The sequence below is a fragment of the Aphelocoma coerulescens genome, chromosome 6 (genome assembly GCF_041296385.1).
Source record: "Aphelocoma coerulescens isolate FSJ_1873_10779 chromosome 6, UR_Acoe_1.0, whole genome shotgun sequence".
NCBI classification, from domain to species: Eukaryota; Metazoa; Chordata; class Aves; order Passeriformes; family Corvidae; genus Aphelocoma; species Aphelocoma coerulescens.
The window spans coordinates 10,811,268-10,838,770 of NC_091020.1; the positions used below are offsets into that span (position 1 = coordinate 10,811,268).

A 27,503-nucleotide genomic window follows, 5' to 3' on the forward strand; every position below is an offset into this window, starting at 1 on the left:
TTAAACTATTATCACTCATCAGGATTTTCAAATGACACCCACAGGCCCACACTGATTTTTGTTGTTTGTTTTATCAGAGACCACCTACGCAAAACCAGATCACTTTACAAGGAGTTTTTTCATAATACTTATTTTATTATTACTATTTTAGCCCCATCAGAGAAATTCCTGTATGATTCATTCCCTTTCAGTGAGGTAGTACTTTAGTCCAGCCCTACAGGTTTCTGAAATCTGTAAACCACAACCCTGACTGGCAGAAGTAACTAAAAAAAGAAGAAAAAAATCTCAATGCTGGTTACAATATAATTTTAAAATTACTATTTAAAACAGCTTAAAATAGCTGAATAATTGAACAAAATTGTCTTTATAAAAACCAAAGAAAATTAAAAACACTGCAGTGGTAAATGTCGAAGTGCATGGAGGAAAACAAAGTAGCAGGTGGCTGAATGAAATTTCTATTGTTACCTTGCAGGAAAGAAGAGTTCCCAGCTATTTGCTTTGTTCAGTGCAAAGTTGCATTGCTATACAATGAACTTTAGGGGTAACTCGACTTTCTTTAATTATGAAAACAACAAAACCCCCAATCATGAATGTCACCCCTTCCAGAATGATCAATAAATGCATGGTACTCAAGTTCAGAAAACACTTCCCAAGGGCACAGTGCTGATCCTTCCTGTGACCCCAGATCAGATGGACAGGGAAGGATGACCATCACCTGAATGAAATCCATTTCTGATGAAGGATCAAACAAAACTTAATAACCAAAGCCTCAAAGTTAATCACCAGGAGCTGCACTCGAGTTGGTCTTTTCAGGCTTCCTGTTCCCTCTTCAGAGGAACCAGGAGAGCCCAGCATACAAAATCAGAGAGAGGACAGAACTCCAGGTGTGGAAGGACTGGCTTAGCCAGCAGCACATTCAGCTGATCAGGCTTCAGAGGGATCAATATCCTCGGAACCTGGTTCTGTAGAATTGCCTTGTGTGCATAGAATCTGTACCTTCTTTCTTTAACTCCAGCTCAAAACTCTGGTACTTCCCAAATGGGCTCAGAATCGGAATGGTCTCCCCTCTCCTTGCCAAATGAAGATATCTGTGAAGTCCTCATTATCACCTCTGTATTGTAAACTACCTCAAACACTAAATACAGTCCCAATGCCACTGTAAGTAGAAATTATCCCCAAAAACAGGGACAACACATCCAACTGTGGACAGTACAGCACCAAAAGAATCGCCCAGACCACGACTGTGTGGCATCAAAACATACATAATATTAGCCAATGTTTCTAATTTAAGATTCATCTATTCTTTTGATACCTAATTTATACACTGCCAACTAATTCATCTGCAGGAAACCTTATACATTAAGCAGTGCAAAGTAGCACAGAAACATGTACAGAGGTCAGATAACTAGAAAGAAGACCCAATTTTTTTTTTTTTTTTTTTTTGTGATATACAGCATATTTATGCTATGGAGCATCTGCAGAGACCTGCACCTATAAAAAGTGTAAATATTTTGCTAGAATGCAGATCTGAAAAAACCTTGAAATAATAGAGGAAAGGTGTTAAATCTAAAAGCAGGAAGGAAAAGAGAGAAAAACATTACTTCCAAGAGCAATTTTTGAACAAGGTATCATTACAGCTCACTGGTTAGAGGCTTTGATGGCCCTAGATAATCTTTAACCCTCAAAGCTATACAAGAACAAAACTTCACTAAACTTTCAAGTGCAAATATATCCTAATCTAATTATTCCTGGTGTGTTTGTAGAATACTTATGCAGCCTAGAGCTTAAAATATTTTGTGTTTGTGGCAGCAGATGGGCTCTATTTCTTGATAAGTTTGGTTTGGATGAAAGATAATGTCTAAAACTAGAACATTACAACACATACCTTCAAATGTAAAAATGTAAGATGACCTTTTATGTGTCATGTCTGCACAATACACTGTCAAGTTGTTTAAAAAAAAGATGCAGAATACAGGGAATAGATTAAAAAGTACAAGCAAACCAAGGACACACTTTGTTTTCTTAACACTTGTAAAAGATACACAAATTCATTTTGAGATTCTGTGTCCACAGTAAGAGATAACTTTCTGTAGCATAAAACTTTGGTAAAAAATCCATTTAGAGATACTACAGATATTTATAACAATTAAAAATGTGGCCAATAATGGAAAAGTTTTGCAAAACACATTATTGTAATCAGAGGTCAAAGCAATACTGCGGATGCATATAAATTATGTAAGTGAACATGATTTTTGCAGCATGTTAATAAACATAATTTGAAACCCTGCTCAAGAAGCAGGAACTGCCAATAAAACTTATTCCCAAACGGTATCACCTCCAAAACCAGGAAATTATCTGTATACAAAAACATTACCTACATGCTCTTGCTTTTCTCCATGTGGCATAAGAATAGCTTTCAGGCTGCAGAGTTGTCCAAAATGTCATTTGTGACTGAAAAACTAAATTAATTCCTGAAGAGGCTGTGGAGAAGACATACAGACTGTAGAAGAGAGTGGCTGTTAAACACTACAGAATTCTTGAGTTTCTGGAATGATCCCACACATCGGAAAAGTTAGATGTGCTGTCTATCACATTGTGCTCCCCTGTGGCATAATTTTTTGCTCCCTGTAACCAGCAGTTACATGGAGCTCTACAGCAAATCAAATTTCTTGTTATTCACAGCGTAAAACACAATAAAAATCTCCAGAATGACTAGCAATGCTAAAGCTAAAAGAAACAAACGCCCCCAGGCAAGAAAGTCACAGCTCATTTTTTACCAGCACAGAACAAGCTAATAGTGTCTAAAAGGAAGCCAGCAGTCCATCAGAATTGCTGCTCTCAGCAGATGAGTGTGCTCACATCCATGGCTGGGCAGCTGCCTCTGAGACACACTGAATTTAACCATAATCAGCACATAGAAGCTTGATTTTAATCCATTAAAAACTGCAAGGCTGCTGCACAACAATAGCAGTGTCCTTGCTGCATGGTTCATCAGAGGAATAAATTGAGTCAACTTTGCCAATAAAATGCAAAGTGTGAAGTAAAAGTTACAATTTACTGATGTTTATTGCTTAACATACCTTCTTCTTGAAGCAAAAGTGGTTTAGTTTTGAGATAGTGGTGTGTTCAGCAGAATTTCAACGGGGTACTTTTGACTTCAGGAACTTGAGCCAGGCAGTCCTCACCAATTACCACGTTTAGATTTGAGTGAGAATGTGACCACACGAGCCACTGTTCCTCAGAAACAACCCCAAGCCACACAGTGTCACAGCTCATGCTTCTAAGGTACATGTGCAATTCTCTTCATCCAGTTTGCTGTTAAATCATCATCTACCTTTGCTAAATTCACCCTCAGCAATTTCAAGCCAGCTTGGCTGATTTTGAACAGATAGGATTTTTAACACAGTGCTCTACAACATCTTAATAACCACAGCCTCCAAACAAGGTTTTTCACCTCAGATATTTTACAAAAACCTGCATGATCAAGCCCTAAGTAACTAAGAAAGAATAAAAATCAAATTGTACTCTCATTCTTATCTTAAAGATAACCATAATTTCCTTTCCTTCATTCCTCTATTATTTTTCATTTTCATATGTGCACAGCTCCGAGGTTATGCGTAGTACCCACAGCACAGCTGCTAAAAATACTCCCAATTCTTCTGGAGGCTCTCATGGCTCAATTGCAAACATGAGAATGAGTTTATATCATTTGTTACCTCCATTTTTTTCAAGCTTAGCTTGGCAGACTGAAAAGGTCTGGGAAAAAAAGCAATAAAGGTGCAGTGCATCTAAAGACCAGGAAACAGACGAGGGACATGGAGCTTAGCCCATGGACATTCACTGAACCATGATCTGGGCAACAACTCTTAACTCAGTAGCTCAGACTCCATGAGCTCATAACCCGAGGTGATGGTGGGTCCTCTGACAGTCACACTGGAACACAAAATACAGAAGGGAAGGTTTGCTCCCTTTGACCTGAATGAAACGCAAGCACTGAAAAACCAGTTGTTTGAAATATGTCAGCATAGGAAACAGTGCAGTCAAATCACAGCAACAAAACCTCAGAGAAAAGGCTGTCCTGCTACAGTGAAGCTCTCCAAGGCAAGAGAGACATCAGCCTCAGTGTCACTACTGAATCCACCGCTTTCAATCGTCTAAGATCAGTAAATCAAGCTATAAGCAAGAGATGCCAGCCACTGAAAAGTCGTGCAGATCTACAGCAGGAGAGGCGAGTGCAGGCTCAGAGCTGTTAATGAAGCTGGGTGTTGATCCCTCCCTTAAGTAAGCAGAAGAAATCAATATAACTGAATTCTGTAGCTATTTCTGTGTTCTCGGCAATGAATCTGCTTGTGCTACAGGCTTTCACACGGGGGATTACTAGAATTAAAACAGAAACCTTTTATTCATGAAATAAGTGGATAAGTGTTGAAATTATAACAGAAACCTTCAAGGTTGAGACCTAATAGTATGTCTGGAAGGAGCCCTTATCTTTTACAGTGTGAAGTAAGTCTAAATTAAAATGTGATTCTATAGTTCAGGCAGCTCAAATCAAGTACCAAAGAGAATTGATTCCTCCTCCTACTTGCAGTAATTCAGATCAATGCCAGGGGATAAAAGCCCAAACATGCCTTCTACTGAACAAAGCACCATGAGCCAGGAGGACAGAAATGCATCATCTCTGACACCTCAGCCTCTGATGAAAGGGTGGATTCTTGCACAGGATATTCTCTTGACCCTTCACATCACTTGTACATGGCTGAAAATACAAGGCACCTAACCTATTATTTCATCTCCAGAATTGTTTATGTGCTCTGAAAGAGAGGCAGGCTCTTACCCAGCAGAGGCAAATTACCAGGCAGCAATAGATACAATACTGCACAGACACACAACAAACTGGCACACAGCCCAGAACCCTACAGAGAAAATAATAGTTTTGGATCTAAAAGCCTCAGAAGACCACATCGGGGTTTTGCACCAAAGAACAGCAACAGGAAACTAAGTGTTCTGTAGCCTTAAACTTCTACTTGGCAGAGGAGGCTGGCTTATAGGTTACAAATTACACATTTATAACAATTTATTAAAATTTGCCTACAAAATAATGAATGTAAATTCTTAAACCCTCCTGCCTTTCCAAACAGCAGGTGGAAGCTCAGCCCTTGTAAACTACGTCATTTGCTTCTCTTACACAGTATGCACCACACAGGCTGGAAGCTGGGACTGAGGTATTGCAGGGATTAAAGAAAGCCTCTGATCCTCAGACATAGCTCTTGGCCACCATGGGGGACAATTTATTAATACTGTTGGTAAGGGAACACAGAGGAGTGCTCTGAGAAAATGTCGTGTACATCAGTAAACAGTCAAAACAGAAGTGTGTGTGATTCACACGTTGTTGAATGCAAGAGTGAAGCTCTCCAGAATGGAATTTTCCACATGTGTGTCACTGCTTGCAGCTTCAGATGCATTTGGAAATTATTGGTTTGTCCTTAATGGAAGAACACAAACAAAACCCATGTGTGTGATACAGACCATTGAAAAATACGACTTGTTTCTCTTCATTTTTTTCTAGTGCAGACATTACTACTGCTGGCCTAACAGGACAGTCACAGCCTGACCACCCAAAAATATGGACCTGTGCCTTTAATGGAGCTGAGGGCTTTTCCCCAGAAAGTTAAGAAAAAATAAACATAAAATAAGCATAGGCTCACATACAATTTTTTTTTTTACATATTTGTTGCATTGTATACAGGAATGCAAAAAACCAGAACTAGTTCTAGAAGTAGATTAGGATGACTTAAACTTTAGTACAAGAAATCACCCCAATGATTTCCTCTCTTAATATTTGACTTCTTTCAATAGTACATCCAAGCAAAAACTGTTTGTGCAATAACAACCACGTTCAAAATTCAGGCACAGGTTCACAATTGACACCTGAAGTCCATTTTCAATGTACATTTTACATAAGTTAAAATAAAAATATGTCAAGAAATCTTTCCTGACAAAATCCTCAGTACTACAGGCAACGACAACATACCTGGTTGTCACACAGGGCATGATCAACAAAATAGTGCCTTTTCAAAAAAGAGAAGAAAGCCTCCCACACTGAGCTGGACAACAAAATGAGAGAGGGAAAAAAAGATTTAAAAACCATGGGATTTTCTCCACATTAAAAGGCCTCACCCCTTGATTATATCATATGGTACAATGTCTAATTGAATTTACAAAACTCAGTTCTGTGGAGAAAGAATAAAAAAATTGACATAAATGAAACTCCTGACACAGATTTTTAAAGATTCTTGCTAAACACACTCTAGAAAGAAGAGAGTGGTGAGATTAAGATCATTACAACTGCCAGAGTGACATTTCAAACACGTCTGTGAAAAGGCTGAGCCTGTACACAGTGCACTCAACACAAAGCACTCCCCAGACCTGATCTTCAGCCAAATGGAAGAGATGTGAAAGCAGCTACATCTGCTACATACATGAAACCCCACAATTAAATTGTGGAGGATTTGGGGATTTAGACTGTCCCTGGAGAACAAAATGCACTCACATACCCTAAGTTAAATCCTACAATTTATTTGAGACAAGCTAAAACTAACTTTGTTAGTACACTTAACCTCACAGCTAAATGTTGACTAAATGTCACCATGTGGTGATGATTCTGACAGAAATGCAAAAATATTGTAATTAAAAAGAAACCTTCAAAATTAGAAACAAATTGAAACCATAAATCCACTTTATGAAGTCTATATGTTCTTTTCACAGTGAATCTAATTAAATGTGTAGCTGCAGCCACCATTGTCACAGAATATAATTCACCTTAAAAAGAAAAAAAAAAAAACAACTATAATACTTTTAAATTTAGACCCTGAATAAAGAACAAATAAGTTGCTTCTCTTTAATGAATGGTGCTAATAAAACAGAGGTGTATTTTCCTGAAGTGAATATGGTCTGTTCAAAAGTGGCTGCCACAGGTCTGGCCACACGCAGCTGTCTTGGCATTGCAGAGCAAGAAAGTGAACACCAAAATATCAAAAGTTGTATTTATTTTGCAGAGAACTGCTGCTCCTTTATGAGTTTCCTCTGGGAGATTCACCTGATCAAATACACCCAAATCACACATGATGGAACTGAGCAGCAAGGCAGAAATTTTGTATTAATGCTCTCTTTGTTCTTCCTAAAAAGACTGGGTAAGATATGGGAATCAGTATCTCTTAGATAGTGATTCCCATCCTTTCATCTTTTCAGTGAATATTATGCATAATATTGATTTTTGTATAAATATTCAGCTGCTCTGGACACTTTCTGCATAAGAGTGGCGATACATATTTGCATCTGTTGCCTCAGAGGACACCAAACTTTTGCCAGTTGGGATCAAAGTAGATTTGTAATCCTACCCATTTCTTTCAAAAGAAAAATAATTAAAAAAAAAAAAAAAAATCGAACCCTCCCCCAAGCTAAACCTCCAACAGAAAACAATAACAAAAAAGGTTTGGCAAAGTGGCAAGAGGTTATAGACCTGAATCCCTCTTCAACACTTGACTCTTCTGGTATTTCTTCCATCACTCATGTAAAGGAAATTAATGAAATCTAATCCTACCAAGTAATAAAGAGCTATGTTTTCTTAAAATATCTTGGACAGAAAGGATTATGTTGGACATTATGAGTAAACACTCTTTTTTGCAAAACATATTTAGTGTAAACCCAGCACAGGCAGGAAGCTGTGCAGGGCTCTGAAGAATTCCTCCCTTCCACGTAAACGGCATCAGAGGTTGGACTCTGCCTTTGAGAAAAAACTCTCTAATGCTCCAAAGTAGAATGACTCTGGGAAGGTGCTGGATTCAGTCAAGTACAGAAGTGCAAACTACCTTTAAACACATGGTATTTTTAGTGATGTAAGACAAGCCACGTGTAGGAACTTACACAAGTATTCAATTGATTTCCATTTTCAATTTTTCTTGAATACTTGCTCTGTAACCATCCAATGATCTCATATGTTATACTGAGACATCTTAGCTTAATAATTTTTGGACTATAGAAGTGAAATTTCTAAGATTCATTTTAGACTATACAGAGTTAGAACTCAATTTCAAATAAATTGTGCTCTCAAATTTACTAGCACTTCTTTCTGTTTCATTTTTTGAAACCCCAGTACTATTTTACAAAGAGAGTAAGAGGTTAAATTAGTAATAAAGGCTAGATTTCTTTAGGAGCTAGAGGAGGAAATAAAACCCAGGAGTCCTATGTGCTCATCAGTACTCAATGTGTCTGAGTGCTCAAAGAATAACAAGAGAAAAAATCAAAGTAAATGTAAATTTGCCTCAAATTAGATACACACACTGTTTTTTTTTTTCCAAGAAAGGCCATAGAAAAAATAATGAAGCTTCTTTTCAACAAACTAAACAGTACTACCCCTGGATGACACTGTCTCACTGTACTCCTCTCCACAAGTGTTTTCTACACAGACAAAACCCTGTGTCAGAAATAACAGCTGCATATAATGCCAGATGTTTGATCTCAGCTTCCTTTCACTTCATACTCCACACAGATATGCCTATGAAACACATATATGCACTCAGAAAACTATAGTATGTAAGTAGTTTTATACCTTGCATCAAATAATAACAGAGCATAAAAATACCACATTGATAGAGGTTTTATAATTGTTAGGTTTAAAGGGGAATTTGTTCCATTTTAAAATACTGCTGTATTTTACAATATTGCTCCCACCACTCCTCATTCTCACATGGGCATCTCGTTCTTCGTGCTCATTTGCTTGTTTCCCTGAAGAAAAATTATCATCTTTAATTTTTCCATAAGAACCTAAAACTAATCTTAATACCTTACACATGGAAAGCTGCTCACTGAGCGTCTCCCCCCTGCTCCTATTTTGAGTGTTAGGTTTGAAATCAGGCAAATATTAAAAATTGTGTCCCCTTTTCTTGTAATTGGTAATAGATTTTTGTAACCAAAAGCTCATCTAGGCTTCCTTTGACCTAAAAGTCATAGATTAAACAACTAATAGGAAAATCAGTTTAGATGCACTGCATCTACCTTGCTAATTGACAAAGACCTGGATTAGAGACTGAGAATGCAATGGTCAAATCCCTTGTTATCCTCTCAGAGCATTTGGCTTTAAAGCCAGATTACCTGATGTGTATCTAAAGAAACAACATTGATACAAATCTGTCTATTATAAGGATTATTATGTTTCCTTGGGAGATTCAGGTGGGGCTGTTAAGGAAATAGAGTTGGAAGCATTAAAACAGTATGATTGTGGAATTAGTAACTGAAATTAAATAATAGCAATTTATACAGAAGAATTGTTTAATTTTACAAACATAACGAAAATAGTAGAAAATCTCCTTAGGCAAAGGGAGAACTTATTTGACTGCAGAAAAAAGGACAGAACAGACTGTACAAGTTCCCCAGAAAAGCTCTGCTGCCAAGGAAAAGCTGCAAACTGTTTCTGACACCTCATAACACTTCCTTCATACCTCTACTTTTTACAACAAATGGTTTTTCCAGTCTCTAGAGACATGCCATTGAATAAAGACAGGGTCAAGCCTGTATGGCAATCTTACGCTCCCAACCTAGAAACCTGATGTGTGATTCTTTTACAATTTCAGAAGGCAGAAACAGTTCTGCTACACATTTATGGAAAGTTTTTAGGGGAATGCCACAGCATGCACTGGCCATGAGTGCTGAGAACTTCTTGTGAACACACCTGCACAAAGAGACCAGTATTGTTTATGAGAAAGAGAGAGATTAAACACTGTGCATGGCCTGAAAACCAGCTAGCGTTAGTTTAACCTCTTCATGAATACAAAAGTTTTTTGCAGCTACTGACAAGAAAGTTTCTTTATTCTCAAGCTTCAACCTAATGGAATTTCGATAAATGGATAAACTTGTTCTCTGCTCTAATGTGAATCCCTCCGCTCACTCCTCCATTTCTATTTTTTTTGGTGTTAATGAAGACCAAGTAATTGATCCTACAATCTGAAGAGAGGTTTTGCAGGAGTATTTTCACGAGTATTGACATTTTGTATGAACGCTTGCTAGCTGTGTCAATTTTTAAGATGAAATCTGAGAGATAAAGCTCAAAAAAAGAGGTAAATACCTATCTATAAAATATATTAATGTCCAGCCTCCCAATATTCTGACTAAATTGATATGCAATTTCCACCTCTGTTTCTTTTGGCTTTTTAAAGAAAAGCACGAAGTTCATCCTTTTCTAAAGTTCAATATATCCATGTGTTAACAAAGGTAATTCCCAATGGACCTGAGATTTTATTAGCAGCTGTTTAAATACTTACTCAACCAACTGCATACATTTAACTTACTGAAGTGTTCTGTAACTGTAGATTGGATTTTTGTCTCTCAGTCACTCTATTAGTTGCAGAAAATCACTGCAGTTATGAAGATTAATGGAAAAAGAGGGTTAGAAACTTCTTGGCATCAGATGTATATGGCTGTGTATCACTGGCACATCGAGCCTTAGAAATTAGTTGACAAGGTTAAATAATAAAAGTTACCATGCATAGGACACAAGAGGGTTGCTTGAGAAGGGTAGCAAAATCACACATTTGCCAATAACATGTACAAAATTACCTTCTGAACCACAGTTGTGAATACCATTCCAGAGAGGAGATGGAATACTTCTCAACAGATATGAAAAACTGGAGAAAAAACCTCACATCTGAAACATGAAAGCTATCTTCATACACAGAAATACAGCAAAATGCAATTACTAACTTTGTGTGCTATGGTTTTTGTGGTATATTGCTGGTATTTTTTCCAGGTACAAATACTAAAAGCTAAAGATACAAAACTAACAGGACACTGAATGTAAACAGGAAAGGAGAGAATTCTCATTATTTCAGCTTCATTTTTAAAAAAGGCTCTTTTTCTATAATTAACATTATATTCCTTTAAATATCAATTCTAACCTAAACCCAAGCTATATTTTAAATACACAAGAATACATTGATGTGACTATTGATAGCAAATTGATAAAAGATACTGAAGGAGTAATCATAAAATCAGTAACATAAAAAGAAAACTCACTTCAGGGTTTGCAAATTACTCCATAAAATTTCTACTTTGTTTCTCCAATTATTTATCTGGTTTTTTTTTTTCCCCATACATAACATGCTGGGGAAAGGGGTACCTTGTTTTGTCCTAGCAAGGAAGATGGGAAGAATTTAGCACCATAAACTACATGCTAGGATTATCACATAGTGTTAATTTGGCAAAATCAGCTCACAATAAAATCACATAAGATTTATTCTGCTATGCAAAGATACAATTTTCAAAAATGTGTGCATGAAGTTCCATCAAGGACTTTTTTACTCTCAGAAGAAAGAGGTCACATGATCCCATTATAGGAACAACCTTTATAGGTAGAGTTCCAGGATATGAAGTCACATGCATCTTTGTCATTTTGTTTTGAGCTTTGTTATAAAGTCAGGAAGAGACACACTGAACCCTCCAGTGAGTTTATGACTGATTTGTTTCATTTGGACAGATTTGTGTCTCGGGAAAGAAATTATGCTAACTTGTCAGTTGGATAGAATTGCTGCAAAAATCAGATAAATGGAAATAACTTGCATTTATTTTCATTCTGGTTTCATTCAAATCTGAAATTCAGTGAAAAAATTCATATGGATATTGTGCTTTATAATACATAAATAAGCATACAGTACAAAACTAGGAGCCCTATTAATAACCCACAAAGCCCTATTTACCTAAACGATTTCACTGAGATCCCTTGTCCTGCTAATGAGCCAGTCCTTTGGAGGTCCTGCACCTGTATCACAAACGTTTTCTCACTGGTTTAACATGAGCAGAGAACTATTGATTCCATCACTCCATTGAGCTGCTGCCACTGAACTGAACCACCTGTGCTAGGGGCTCGATTCCGTGCACACTGCAGCAGCTGCAGCTATGTGTGACAGCCTCTGATGGTAAACCTGGTCCTACACACATCAGCTGTTTTCCCCCTGATTTTAGTGTAGAAGCAGGATAAGGACCCCAAGTCCTTCCAGCCAACCACAAGCACCACGACTTCTCCCCACTTAACTTTCCAGTCAGCTGGGACCTCCCCAGTTAATCAGGACTGTCAGTAAATTTGAAAACTTTGGTCTTCATTTTTTTATGCCTCTGTGGGTACCTTGAAAACAGAATTTATGGGATGAGCAAATATTCTACAATGGTGTTTTAATTTACAACACGTGCAGAAATCCTGCTCAGTTTCAGATCTCTGTAGTTGTGATTCAGACATTAAATTACTTCTAGTCAAAACCAAACACTGGGTACTTAGAGAAGCCTTTCAATATAAGCCAAGTGACTAAAACATTTCAAACTGTGTGCTGACCATCTGGAAGCACAGGCAAAAGCAATTCAAACTTATTCAATACTGTCCTAAAAATAGGGTTTGAAGTTAACTAAAGGTATCAGTGGGTGGGATTTTCAAGGTCCTTTAACTTTCACACTCAAACTGAAAAGCAATCAGATTTTACTGTAGTAAGTGTACTTTATCAACAGAAATAGTCAACTTGTTCAAACAGATATGAAAGACCATCATAAACTGATAGTTTATGGCAACAATCAAGGCTAAACACTTGTAGAACTGTGGCCTACAATAAAATCCTCTGTGTTACTCAATTTCCCTCTGTAGTGCCTTTTGGGCAGCACCATCCTGACACCTGCTCAGGGCATTTTTTTAAATGCTGACCAGACCCACAAACTTCAAAACAAAACAAGGACGCCAGCTGTCAAAAAGCTTTGCAAAATGATAAGCTATGAAGATAGTTTCTTTATTCTGAGAGAAGATAGTGCCAGACAGGAGCAGATCAGTTAATTACACAGAATCAGTGCTGTTTTGCCTATTCTATACAGCCAGTACTGTTCTTGAAAACATCTATGAGAGTTTTACAGATATCTGTTGCATTCTCTTTTGTCTTGCAATGAAGATCTGTGTGCAGGTCATGTTTTACTGCTTCAGGGATATCTGTTTTCTTATTGACTGAAAACTAAAATGGTAATTTATACTTCCATACGGGACCACTGCAATGTTTTATTTCATTGATTTTGTGGCAGCTCTTTGCATGCACTTAACAGCTTATGTGAAACCCTGACAGCAAGGTCATTTCAAACAAGCCATTCCCAATTCTGCTCCCTTCAGCTCCCCACAACACCAAATCATTAGCTTCTAATTAAATTTTGTACATTTCGGGTTTTTATAATCTTTAAAGGTTCTTAAATATCAAGTCAAAATTTCTCTTTGTCCTCTGGTGTGTGCCTTGCTTCCCTCATGTACCCAAGCCCAGCAAAGCTATTCTTTAAAGGATTTCCCTATTGATTGAGTGATATTTTTTCCCTTCTAAGCTTTTAGCTGCTGTTAACCTTGTATGTCAGACCAACAATTTGTTACAATTAGGCTGACAAACTTTCAGCTTTTAACTTCAGTCTCAGAGCTCATTTATTTGATCTAATGTAAGCTTAATTACCTGAGTTGCTAATTCTCTTAAAAAAAACCAAAATCCAATCCTGAAATATTGTACCTGCAATGAAAAATCTTCAAAAAGTACACTTCGATAGCCTGATAATTGACAAGGCTTGATTCTCCTGAGCATGCATTGATTTTGGACTCAAAGGACCAAGATTAAATTATTATCTTTTCAATAGCACAGAGGGTGCTCGCAGGCTTGGACAAAACCACCTAGAAAAATAAAAACATGAGTATAAATAGCATGTGTGGAGTGAGCACACGGAATTGTCTGCAGGGGTTTCACCTAAACTGATCATTTCAAAAGGGGCTACTTTGAGCCCCACGTTTTCAGAAAGCAGCTCTGTGACACATAAATGCACATGCACATAGACATTGCACTTTGCCAGCAATCTTTCACAATATCTGTTTTAGCATTTTTCCTATTGTTAAGAAAAAGTAAAATATTAAAACATTTGCCATATGCAAATGAAAAAATTGAACCATGGGAAAGCCTAATCTCTTTCTTCATGTTAAGACATTCAGTAATTACTGAAATTATGTTGTCACTTCATTATAGCATTTGGAGTCTGAAATTTAGGAATTACTTTTCACACAAGGAACTCTGGAGAGAGAAATTGTGATAAAAAAAGAATAATTGGATCACTTTTGGATGGCTATAGAACTATTGGATGAAATTTTCTCCAACATATGAGATCTTGCTGCTGCTCCACATATGTACTTCAGAAAAGGGAAAGGCTTTTACATGCAATATATTTTAACACATTGTTTTTCATTGGCCATTTATTGGTTATCATTTACTGTTTCTTTATGCTATCTACAGAAATGCTAAACCAGCAAAAACTTATTGCTAGGTATTGCATCCAAGTTCTCAAAATATGGCAGCCAATCACTGAAAGCTTGTAAGTACTATAAAATTTAACACCAGACCAAGAAAAATACCCTCTTTGATTCTTTCTATTATGTCTTTGTCACAGTTTGTCCATTCCTGGACTTTAAAAAACTTTAACAGGTATCATTTATCCTCTCGGGTCATTAATACTGTGAAGCCCACCCCAGTGAAATTTTTCTGATGGTTTCAGAAGATCAGGGGACATAATATAGACAAATGTGCTGAATGACTGTTTTGGCTCCTCGTTCCTGAAGATAAACTTACTTTCCTTATCTGTTTTGAAACCTGGACTGAGGTTATAGGATTGCTGCTCAGGTGGTATTTGCCATTTTAACAGTGGTAATTACTATGTTTATTCAGGAGGGCATACCAGCAAAGAGATGGTATCCCGAGACTTCATTAATGGGAGTCTAAACAGACAAGAGTCCAAAGAATATCCTCAAAATGCATTTTCCACTGGACAGCCCTTTGCAGCTCTCCAGGAGTGTCTGTCCTGGACACAGCAAGTTTCTCTCTAGTCAAATGACTGAAAATAAAGATGCCATTTGCTTTTGCATTAACAACTGCTCTTGCTCATGAGGTGGATTTGAGTTTTCCATAAAATATGTCAGTCAGATGTTCTCTCCATTGACTTCCAAGAAAGCCAATATCATAGTAGAAGATGACTAATATATTTAACTATATTTTAAATAATTAATATATTTAATGTGTTTACATAACAGCATGTACAGTTTTCTGTTCTGTATATATTCTGCACTTCATGCTTTCAGTCATTGGCTTTAGCCAATATTTATGGCTCATAGTTCTAATTGTTACTTTAAATAAATGTTCTATTGCTGAAATGACATCTAAACTAAAGACTTTGCACACTGATGTGAAATGGTGCAGTTGTGTAAAAATTAAGGGCAGTACTTTGAAATTCCTTTGCAGATACAAATCTAGATTGAAACACAGAATCATAGGCAATATCTTAAATTAAAAAGGGAAGAGAAATAGGTGAGGAGATAAGTTTACTAATTCATCATCATTTATCAAGGGGAATATAAAGAGCCATTATCTTGGTTTAATTACTATAAAATCCAAAAAGCCCATTTGCAAGTAATGAATAGTTGCAATAATAATTAGTACGTGTTGACAGCAGCAGAAAACGAGTATTTCATAAACATTGGTTTGTACTGGTTTATGTACTGTTTTATAATAGGCACCAATGCTCAGTAGTTACTCTTGGAACTGTTCATGGCTGCAGAATTCCACCCTCATTACTGCATCACAATACCATGTGTAAGATAAAATATTCCATGCAGAGAAATTGGGAATGTGGAATCCTGGCGCTTGAACTGAAGCAAGTACTCATGGCTCCTGTTATAGCAAATCCAAGTGGGACTAAATGGAATACAAATGTGAGGATGTTCTCAGTGCTACTGACCCAGGACTAACCAGCACTGGCGTGCAATACATTCACTGATCAACAAAACCATTCTAAATGGACTGATCTCATTTGTAACAAAAAAACCTGACAAAAACCCTCTTGAGCTTAAAAGAGGCCATAAGTAAGCCATTTCCCTGCTTTCATTCGTTCGTTCTTAAGACCAGATCCTGAAACAGACAAGTGCAAAAGCAGAAAACTGATTTGCTGTTTGTTTATATGCATAAAGGATGCTTTTTTTGCTTGATCATATCTAAGACAACGAAATGGCAATCACAAAGGATTCAGTTCCAGCAGGAGGCAAAATAAGATAATATCTGTAATAGAAGTATCTATAAAATCTAAGGTCAAGAGACAATGCAGTCTCCGGTCATGAAGATTTACATCTGACCTTGCTGATTTGACATATTGGTTTATAAGACAAGGAAAAGGAAACTAACAGATAAATGGGAGCAGGCTACAAGAACAACTCCCAAAATATTAGCGTCTAAGATAAGATTGTAGGCAAAATTTCAGTCAGTGATACATTTACATAGAGAATTTATTCCATTAAAAGCTACTTCTCATTATTTATTTAGCTACTGCTGTAATTAGATAGTATTAAGACACTGATCAGGCTCAGATTAATGTAACATCAGAGGAAGCTGCAATCATTGCAGCAACCTGCAGTGCAGCATGTGCATTCCACCTCGTGTGACAACAGAGACCAGACAGCTCCCCCAGCAGACCTGCCGAGGCCTTGGTCCTTAATAATCAACAGCCAGATCATCACAAGGCAAAGACCTATCTGATAATGATTTATCAGGTCAAACTGCAGATAATTAGCTTGGCTATCAAAAAAGATATTGGATGACTCCTCCTAATTTTGTCCATCAGACAAAATTGAAATGCATTTCAATCATCAATTTTCAACACAATTGTGTTGATTAACAAGCCCATTTTACAAACTCACTGGAGACGTGTATTTGAGAGGTAATAATACAAAATGTTCTCTTTTATAAGGGAAGGTGTTATAGCATAAAGGTATTCTAAGCACACAGAGAAGTCAAGGATAGGTTGAAGTACATGGAAATCTCTGACTGTGACGCTGTTTTCTTGATCTACAAATTCCTTGAGATCAAGATGTCCCCATAGCAAGTGCAAACTTCTACCAGAAGGGGTTCAAAGTCTCAGATTTACTGCAGTCTAAATACCAAGAGAGCTAAAAAGGCAAAACAACTGTTCCAAATAAGCTTTGACTCTCTACTCAAAAAGAGGACAGACAAAAAGTATAAATGTCATCTGGTCAATAATCAGTAGAGGTTAAAAATTGTTGCCTATTTTAGGAGCAGATGACTATTTCTGAAAAATTTAGGATTAAGTCACTGCTAAAAAGAAGGAAGCAAAACAATGAGATTTAATGCATACCACAGGTTCTTCTAACAGACATCCCAGGAATGCTCCTCTGGATTTTGACAGCTCCAGAGTTCTCCAGCACAATTAAACAGAGCACAATGTCAACCCCAGAATCTCTTTGTAAGAAAATGGATATACTTTCATTTTTACACTTGTACACCTTTAAAAAAAGAATAACAATCAAGTACCTAATTATTAAAAAGGATAACAGAGTTTCTATTATCTACATAAAACTGCCTAATCATTTTAGGATTCATAATTGCAAATTTTTCATATGACTATTAGACCTCCCTGTAATTCCAGCTGAGTATAAACTGAAAGGAGAATAGAACTTGCATATCCAGACTTTTTAGGTTATACTAAAGATATTTATTGACACTATTGTCTAACAGAAATATAATGAAAACTAACATCTATGCTGTAAGAATGATGCTTAAGAAAAATATGTCAATCTCCTTATTCACCACAAAACACTAATAAAGCATTAAAGAGACTTGCAAAAGCTGGCACGTGCCAGTAATTAATGGGAAAAATACAATGGTAAATTATAACACAAGCTTCTGACTGAGGACTCACTCAAGTCAAGTTTTTAACAGTTCCATGGATTGTAAAATACTTAGTCTATAAAGGCCACATTTTACATTTTATTTACAAAGGGGAAAAAACTTTACATTTGTTTTCCACATATTACTTTCCTGTTTTCAGAAATGTCAACAGATTAGGGTAGTGAAAACAACTGATAGGTACTACATCTTGCTGGTTTTTCCTACAGAGGAATAGCTGAATTTCAAGGCAAGCAGTATTGGAAAAGCTTATCTGGAATTTTGCCCACTTACAGACACTAAGCTTTCTTCCTGGCTACTCTGCAAACATTTTCATGTAGCAAATGGCTGAGACTGTAGTTTTTCTTTTCTACTACATAATTATGTAACTCTGATCCTTTTGTGAACAATGATTCATTAAGCATGAATCCATGTTTTCTTCCAAATGATGTAAGCTTGTTCTGTCATGTCATGCTGCAGTTCTCTTTACACCTAAAAACTGTGTCCCAGAATTACCATGATAATTCTTTTCAGATTACACCACCTAATTCCTAAGCAAAAATAAATTATAGCAGTAACAGGAGAAAATTTAAGAGAAGACCCCTTTATCATCCCCACTTGATCACAGTCAATTTTATCCATTCCTGCTTTCCCCTGTAATGCTTTGGAACTATTGGGGCCTTTCAGTAACTACACACAGAGCAACAAATTTGCAATGCATTTGTAAGTACAGGAAGGGGACAAAAAGTGTTTGCAGAAAAAAAAAAAAAAAACAAACAAAAAAAGATGCTTAGAAAATAAACCAAAACAATTCCTTTAAAGCTTCCAGAAGAAAATGCAAGGTTTTCTAGCTTCTGGTTACAGCACTACAAAAAAACCCTTTCTATATAAGAATCTGACACTCTAAAGATACCCATGTGTATTTAAAAATTAAAACCTGAACATAAGTTACCTCCCTATTAAGTAACAATGATTTTTCCAAGTTGTTACGACTGCAAAAGTCTGTCATTTGCTACTTATGGAATAGCTGAGATTGACCCTTCTCATAGACATATATAAATGCATACATGTGTGTAAATATATATACACCTATATATATATATCTCTAACTTTGCTATTTAAAATAAATATATACATTGTTTTATTCCGTAGTGCTACACTGTCTTCACGTACCATATTATTCTTTTTTCTCAGTTATTGGCTTTGCAATTATATTTTCAGAGAGCTTAACCATTTTTGATATGCAGGACAAAGATCAGCAGCTAATCTCCAACATAATTTCATAATTATGGTGCTCAGCAAATGATTAAGCAATATAACCCCTACCTAAGAATTTATGTCAGATTTGGATTATTTTTAATGTCGGCTTTCTCATGCTTGGACAGCCTGTTAGCCCAACAGGAATGATCAGAGATGACTGGGGGAACACAGCTTTTGTGCCAGTCAGAGCTTCGAGTTCACACAGTAAAAGCCTTCTGTTTGACAGAGGGGCAGGAGTGACAATCCTGATTAATATTCTCTGCTGGAGAAAATACTTTTGCCCAACAAGGACTTTTGCCAAAAGAGGAGCAGAACACTCTTCCCTGCTATGCAGCATGAACTCTGGATGAGAAGTATTTGGGGGTGAAACTGCAATGTCTGGGTTACGGTGACCATTTTCCCAATAAGACCCTGGGGACACTATGGCTCTAAGGAGACACTGCCAGAATGTAGTTCAGAAAGGGATTTAACTGAACAAATAATTAAAAGATTAAGAGCAACTCTGTTTATGCTGTGGTGAGCCTCAGATTACTGCTAGACATCTATGACAAAATGCCAGACAAGCAAGCCAAAATGAACATTCAAACTGAATGAATGCGCTTGGGACGACCGAGACAGATCTGTGATCTGTGTGGTTTCATCAAATGTGTGGTGTGATTACAGATTATTGAAAATAACTGTGGGAAAACAAAATCCAGAACAGAGAAACTTTGAAAACCATGAAAAAATTACCAGATACAGCTACAGACAGTCTTCCTTTTATCTAGCCCAACAAACCCCACCATTTGAGATAATTCTGCAACAATATTAAAAAAAAAAAAATTGCTTCCAGTTCTGTCAATATGCAGCATCTTGTTTTCTGATTTAAGTTTACATCATGAGAAAAATCAAACTGCACAAAGAAAGCAAGTCACTCTGGACAAGAGCACAATCATCTTGATGCCCAAAATTTAGCATATAATAAGATTTACTAGAAATTTCATCCCGGCAAATATTATAGTTATCCATCATGCATAATGAATTAACTTTGTACTTTATTTAAAATTCATACAGTCTATTTTTTGCTAACATGTTGCATATATTGCCACTATCTCATTCATTTTCTTATATTAGGAAATATTCTACTGTGCATTACTTGCAAAAATGAGGTAGATATAAAAATCTTTAAAGTGAGTGCAGTGTACCAAACACTTCCACTGCTGTAAATTATTATTATTCAAACACAGAATGTTCAGGGATTTACATGAGTGAGCATTTTAAAACCACTGCTATGAGAACTTGATAATCCTTTCCAAAAGAGAGCATCTTTGCTTCTTGCTTTGGGATGTTTTTAGCTGTATATACAAAAAAAAACACACAAAATTCTAGTTGTTGCTGCTGTTTCCTTCCTGAATTTCAGGAAATGAATGTTTTTTGACAGAAATTTGTTTTCCTAAGTTAGAGACTCCTGGTTCCAAGACAATTTTAAAGTTCCAATGTACAGAGGTAAACCCTCAGCCCCACTCCTAAAAACAATTAATAAACCCCGTAGTATTTATCTACAGATACCCACAGTGAGACAAACATCTCTTTCCCGAAAGGAATGATCAAAATGGCCAAAGTAACAGAGAAAAGCAAAACTACTGCAGTCCTTTTAGTCAACATCTTGTATAATTGGAACCAATACTGCAACATGGAAACAATGCTCTGCTTTTTGAGTCCATTTTGGCAAAGCCTTTCTGTACCACACAAGATCAGTATCTCCCATAGCCACTGCCAGAGCAGCTACAACACCAAGTTCTGCTGCTGCTCCCTAACAAGAACTGATTTAGTGCATAGAGCTGATAGCTTTTGTAACATGCTGAATGCTTTACAAAACAAAAGGACCATTGTTCTAAATAAGGCAAAAAAATTATGTAGACCCTGTACAATGCAGCAACATGAAGTCCCAATGCTTTCTGCACTGTTTTTGAGATAGCAAGTCACATGGACACAGCAGCAATTTAGCATGAAAGTAGCACCACATATTATGAACGTTCCCTTCCATGTAATTTTCCTCAGTCCACTAAGACTATGATGGTGCTTGAGTACAAAAATCTTTATATTTAGACAGCTAGTCTTATTTAATTGTTGCTGGTTTATCAATCCATCAAATTATGATTTTATTTTCCCATGTTCTCTCTATACTAACTTATCAAAGTTCTCATTCTCCATCTTTTCCTCTGGAGTCCTCAAAGACCATCAGCACGCAGTCATTCTGCTGCCTTAACCATACCTCTCAACCAGCAACCAAAACCCTATACTGGTATGCTACCCACCTTCTCCTTATGAATTTGTCAAGATGATGTTTGAAATAAGCTTTTCCTATTAAAGGGAGTGGGTGGTTAAAGTCTGTTTCAGGCTTTTGCTAGTATTTCCCTAATAAGATTAACAAAACCCCTCAATTTTTAGGACTTGGTCATCCTCATAAACTCTACTGAGAGCTCCAGTTACAGTGAGAAATCTAAGCAGCAAACTGGAAAATTCCTCCAGAAGGCAGTCCACACTAGGAATGCCCCAGCCAGGACAGCCATCTTACGTGGACTTTACACTGCCCTCCTTCCAATTGCTGATGGGAGTGGACCCTGAAAGTCAGAACTTCACTATCACCTGATCAGCTTTAGAGGGGACCTAAAGACAGAAGAGAAATGAAAAGAAAGGGACACAAAGAGGAAGGGCAGAAGTAAAGGCGAGTCGGACGCAAGTGCAGCACCCATGCAAAGTTCCATTCTAAAACACCAAAGAGTCTGCCAGAGTGATCCCATCAGCTTCAGCCCCTGTCACTGTAGATATTGTCTTTATTATTCTAGTTTCTACTTTTAGAATTAGGAAGAAAAAACAAAAAACAAAAAAAAAAAAAAAAAAAAACACCAAACCAAAAAAAGGAGGGCAGGGAGAAACAACCCACATATTTCTGTGTGAAGTGAGGCCGAAGGAATGTGGCCTGTCTGTGGGGATCTTCCTGAGAACAGTTAAGATCAAATTGAGGCTTTATTTCATTCTAAATGTTTTTCCCCCCCATCCTCTGTAAACTTTTAATATAAGCTAGCAAACAAAAAAGTATTATTTTCTGGTGTTTTTTTTGTTTTTGTTTTTTTTTTGTAAGATGCTTTTAAAAAATAAAACAAAACTGCCTCATGAAGTCAGGATAAGGCCTCATAAGACAGGAAAGGTTCAGACAAAATGCTCGCTGCAAAGATTGTATACATTCACCAAAAGCCCAAGTACTGCTCTTTTCTAAGAAATATGCAGCACCTGATGCAAAATTTATAAACTTATATAGTTTTACAGCAGATGCTTCCCTTCCAGAAGCAATTCCAGAGACAACCTCTGGCTTTGCATTCCCCTGTCATATCTCCTTTGAATGTAATTAATTAACAAGATATCATTGGGATATTATAGCTATCTTAAGCTCCTGGAGTTTGACCTCAGACTTGTGTGCTAATCCAAGTAAGAGTGCAGCTATTACTCTAAGCTTCTGACAGTGGCTCTTCAACAGCATAATTCTTGTGAAAACTGCAGTTTTCTACCTAACAAAGTGGCTGATGAGGCACAAACACAGCCTAAAAGGTGTTTCATTATAAGCTTCTGGCCTTATCGCTGAAGAGACTTTATCTAAATCTGCTCCTTATTATACTGTTGGCAGGTTGCCTGAAGAGTTCACCCCTCTGCACTGGAATAACTTCAAGGAATATGTTTAAAATTCAAACACTCCATTTGCTTCTAAACACTACATTAATGGGTACAGGGTAAGAACCAGAATACATATCTATTCAATACAACTCATACAAAACAGTTTATCTGCCTGTCTAATCTCAGATGCCCCAGTTTCCATAACATTACAGGATCCACACATTTTTTCCTCACTTCCCCTCTTCCTATTTGAGATAGCAGGAAGGGCTTTCTTAGCAGTAAAGGATATAGGAAACAGGTGGTTGGGTTTGTTTGTTCTTCTCATTGAGATGAATCTAGAGTGCTGGTGGATTAAAGTTCTGATACTTAGCATTTTTATATAGTTGGCATATATTTCTATTTAAAGGGCTCAATTGTCCAGAGCTTATTTCTTCTAGAGTGGCTTTTTTTCCAGCAGATCTTCTGGGAGAATGTCTGCAGATAGGATTAGATTGGAAATGCTATTGCTTTCAGTGTACTTAAGACACTGGCAGGGATGAGAATTTAAATGAGAGATTTCAGATGTCTGCATTATGCACTTCACATATCTTTCTTGCCTAAGGGAGGTAAGAACAACAACAAACCTAACCCATTTCCAAGTTAATTTAAAAGCAGAGTTTGATGGCAGAGTATTTGCATATGTTAGCTTCAAGACAGATGCAATATATGCCATCAGTATTTGCACACACACATTTTAAGGAATGGTTTCTTTTTCTACCAATGCTTTGTGTGTACTAGGAAAGGCATACAAACCTTTTCCCACTTGGTCTTGGAAAATAAGGGGGGAAAAGAAACCCCAATTCTTATAACTTGACAGAACATTCCTTTGCAGTAGGAAGACTTGATCAATTTGTGTTTTTCCAATTTTCAGGATATACCTCCTCATCTTATATTTAGTTTCAGACACCATGTACTGAGTAACAGCTTTCTGTGTGTCACACAACTTTATTTTCCTTTATAATTAGGAATCAGGAGGCAGTTTAGAGGCAGTTTATTCTATTTACAGATCAACTTTCTTAATAGAAGTTTGTATTTTGCATAGGATGGATTTGACTCATCTCTACAAGCAGCGATGTGCTATAAAACCAGGATGCCTTGCTAAACTATGGTGGCAAGATATGGCTGCAGAAACACATGTAGGCACAAGAAAAGGTGGTGATAAAACTGAAAAGCTCCACCAGCTTTAAGTATTCCTGATATTGAGACATGGGAATAAATGCTACCACAGTGCTGCTTCCTAATATCCCACTTAAACTGCTGAGCTGGCAACTACATTTCTCACTTCTCCCCAGTGAAATTCAAGGTTATAGCCCAACTCTTGATTCAACCAGCTGAAGGGATCTTGCCAAATCCAAAGGGAGCTGAATTTGGCCTCTTTCTCTTTCAGAACTCCAGAAAGAGATGACAGTTTACTTAAAGCTTCTAGAAATATTTTTGTTTCACTCACATTACTGGTTGTTCTAAAAAAGGATATATATCTCTTACATCTGGGAAGTAACTCTGTACATACATAAATGAAAGAATTAACAATGCTTCATTTGATGCTATTATCTCTGAACTACAGATGTATGGCTTTAAAAAATAAAAAAAAAAAAAACACGTTGGCATGAGGATGTGCTAAGCCTGTAACTGTGTTTTCCTATACTTTACCTTAACTGAAAATGGATTTACATTAGTCTTTAGTATTCTGGGAAAGAGAAATTAAGTCCATGTTCTTTCAGTATTGCATGCTGACACAGGTTTAGAACATTGTCTTAAGCTTTAACATTAACTTTGGATGCACACCTACACAATGTCTTCTTTATTTCCTCTTTTTCCTCAAGCTCTTTCAAAAATATCAATTTGAATAAGCTTTCAAACAAGACAAAATGGACTAAGAACTATATTTTGCTTTTATGGGTATTTGCTTAAATTGAATGAATCATAGGCGAATTGTTAAATTGGAGTGTAATTTAATTATCTGGGCATGCATTTTATGTGGACAGTATTAGACTTTTACTTTATTGTTCCCACTGGAAAAATGCATCTTCACCATAACCTTAAGCAGGTGTGTAAATTTCATTACTTCAAAAGACAGAAATGGAGCCAGGAACTCACACTGGTTAGTAATAAATTAATTTTTTGAAAGGAAAAGCATTAGAAAATGTAGCTTAAGGTGCTCAGCAGAAAGCAAACAAAATCTGAAATACTGTGAATACAGGCTATCATTAAATACAAAGCTTTGTTTCATTCTGTATTTTTTTTTACTGTTAAATTAATTTATCCTCCCCCAAACAATAAAACTAACACAAAACTGTTTTCAGAAGATGTTTTGGAAGGATAAATGGATAATAGATGTTTTGCCAGTGACCTCTGGTGCTCAGAGCTGCTTGAAGGAATGATACACCATGTGAACAGCAACAACCATAATAAACAGGTTTACCACAGTACCCAAAAACTCAAGCATGTGCCGAAGGGTGAACTTCTGTAAACACATCAAGGGAAATACCTGTCATGGCATTTGAAATGCAAATTATTACACTGCTGCATTAAAACACTTAGTTTTGCAGATATTTGAAAGTAACTGGATTTCACAAGACTCTTAAATTGGCATACGTATTCTGCAAGCTGAAAGTATTTTCTACCACAGAAGTTACAGGAAAAGCTGCATGCAATAATCTAGGGGAAAATGTGTAAATAAAAAGCACTGTAAAATGGAGTGTTGATACTGTCAAAATTAATCAATAATTAAAGTACTTTGACAAGAACATTTCTCAAGAGCCTCTATCTTCTGAATGTTAAATTATGAAAGCATGAATCAGATGTTCTTGTGTTTCATGTGAATATCATATAATACATTCCTGCACTACTGCATCTGGGGAGGATGCTAAAAGACTCAATTTACATTTAAAAAACAGTTTGTTATTTATTGAATTCTTATACCATAATATCAGATTTGAAGAAGCTTAATTTCAGAGGACTGTTAGCAAAAGAATGGGGATAACTGAAAAAGTACTGATTTTATATAGGTGAAATTTGGTATTGGGACCAATTAATTTAGTTTTTATTCTGATCAACTGCATCCAATTAAAAGAACTAAAGGCTTATATGTTGAGTGCAAAAAATTTCAGACCAAATGATAAAAATTATGTAAGATTGGATAATATGAAAAGACTTAGGATACCGAGGTAACACGAATACCAAGGTAACAAGTCGGAGTCTTACAGGTATCTTGGACTTTACAACATTTCACCTTGAGGTTTATAAACCATTTTTCTTCACAGTTGATATCTGAAAAGGTTTAAAACAAGAAACCAGGTATGTGACAGCAAAGCCATCCAACATCTTCCCGTTATTTCAAGGAGCAGGAGCTTGAAAGAGAACGCACAGAAATGCTTTGTGTTTGGGGACTGTTTTCTGGTTTGGTGTTTGTTTGGGGATTTTCTGTTTGTTTGTTTTAGGAAGGAAAAAAATACCTAAAATTATACAAGAAAAGCATGATGGTTTCCAATAAAAAAAGAGAGAAGCAGTCACATTGTAGATTATATTAATATTACTTAAGGCAATAAAGGTTTTAATTTATTGTTTACTAGTGCTACCTTGAGTAAATGAACATGGGCAAGCTGATGCTACCCTGGGGATGTGCACTCCCTGTAATGGACTTCTTGGCCGGAATTCCAGGTTCCTGATTTCTGACAGGTTGAGTTTTGAAAAGGATCACACAGTCACAATACTTGAGGCCCACCAGCCATTCCATTTGAGCTACAGAAGCAATCATGGTGCTGAAAGCAACCCCAACCTGTGAGAGCAGTGCTGAATACATGGGGGGTGGAATAAAAATACAATCTATATTAAAGTTACTAAAGAGCTGCTTAACAACAGCTTACAGATACCTTTGTATTTCAACTTCACTCCAGGTTTTCCAAAATAAACACGAAAGTAAAGGCGGAGTCATTCCAGAAAATGGTGTGTGCAACCATGCAAATATAATCTAGATATGTTCTACAAGCAATGCTCATAAGACAATAATTTCCACAACAGGAGCTCTGCTGATTGCCCTTGACATGGAAAATATCCTAAATTCCAAGCACAGCCTTCTTTCTCCAAGTTTGTAGCTGTATGTTACATTGTCATCTTAATACAGTGGATTAATTTGATGAAACTACTCTTGGAATATTGTGACGTCAGTGAAATTTTTTTATGTATTCAATGCTATTCAACAGTGAATAACTTCCTGGGCTTGCTTTATTTACATGTTGGAAGTGTTCTGGAAAAGTGTCAGCAAAATACAAGATGGGGGAATGCACAAAATGGAGTAGCTGGTATTTTAAAACACCTAGGTCAGACTGCCAAAGCCTAGAAAACAAGCCATGTAACTAAATCAGGGGAATTATATTCTTAGCTTTTTAGATTTTTAACTTATGGTAAAGTGCACGTATCATATGCCACACTCAGAACTGTTCTAAAGTCCCATCTGTTTGATCCTTTTCTCCTGCTTTTGCTGACAGCAAGGGCTATGCCTGGATTACAGCTACTATTATGCAGAAGACTGACAATAAAACCTGACAGTATATAAACATTTATCCAAACTGGATTTTCATTAAATGGGGATTCAATCCTTCTGGTCTCATGACAGATTTTAAACAAAGCTGAGAAATGCTGGTATAATTTTTTAATCAACTAAATGTAAAAATGGAAAATTTATGCATAAAAATGAGCAAGATCACCAAGCTCAAAATTCACCAGAACAGCATGAATGCATCAAAACCAGATTGTCCAATGAAATCTGAAAGCTCTGGGATTGTAACC

General features: G+C 36.6%; 1 protein-coding gene across 5 annotated transcripts in view; it reads right to left on the reverse strand.

The window, feature by feature from the left end:
* Positions 1-27,503, reverse strand: part of NRG3 (neuregulin 3) — a 667,244-nt gene that overhangs the window by 184,742 nt on the left and 454,999 nt on the right. The window contains exon 5 of one of the 5 annotated variants that reach the window (XR_011151686.1): positions 12,795-13,723. The exons of the other annotated variants lie outside the window; for them this stretch is intronic. The gene's annotated coding sequence lies outside the window, so the exon portion shown is untranslated. Of the gene's footprint in view, positions 1-12,794; positions 13,724-27,503 lie in introns of those variants that run through there. 5 annotated transcript variants of the gene reach the window in all.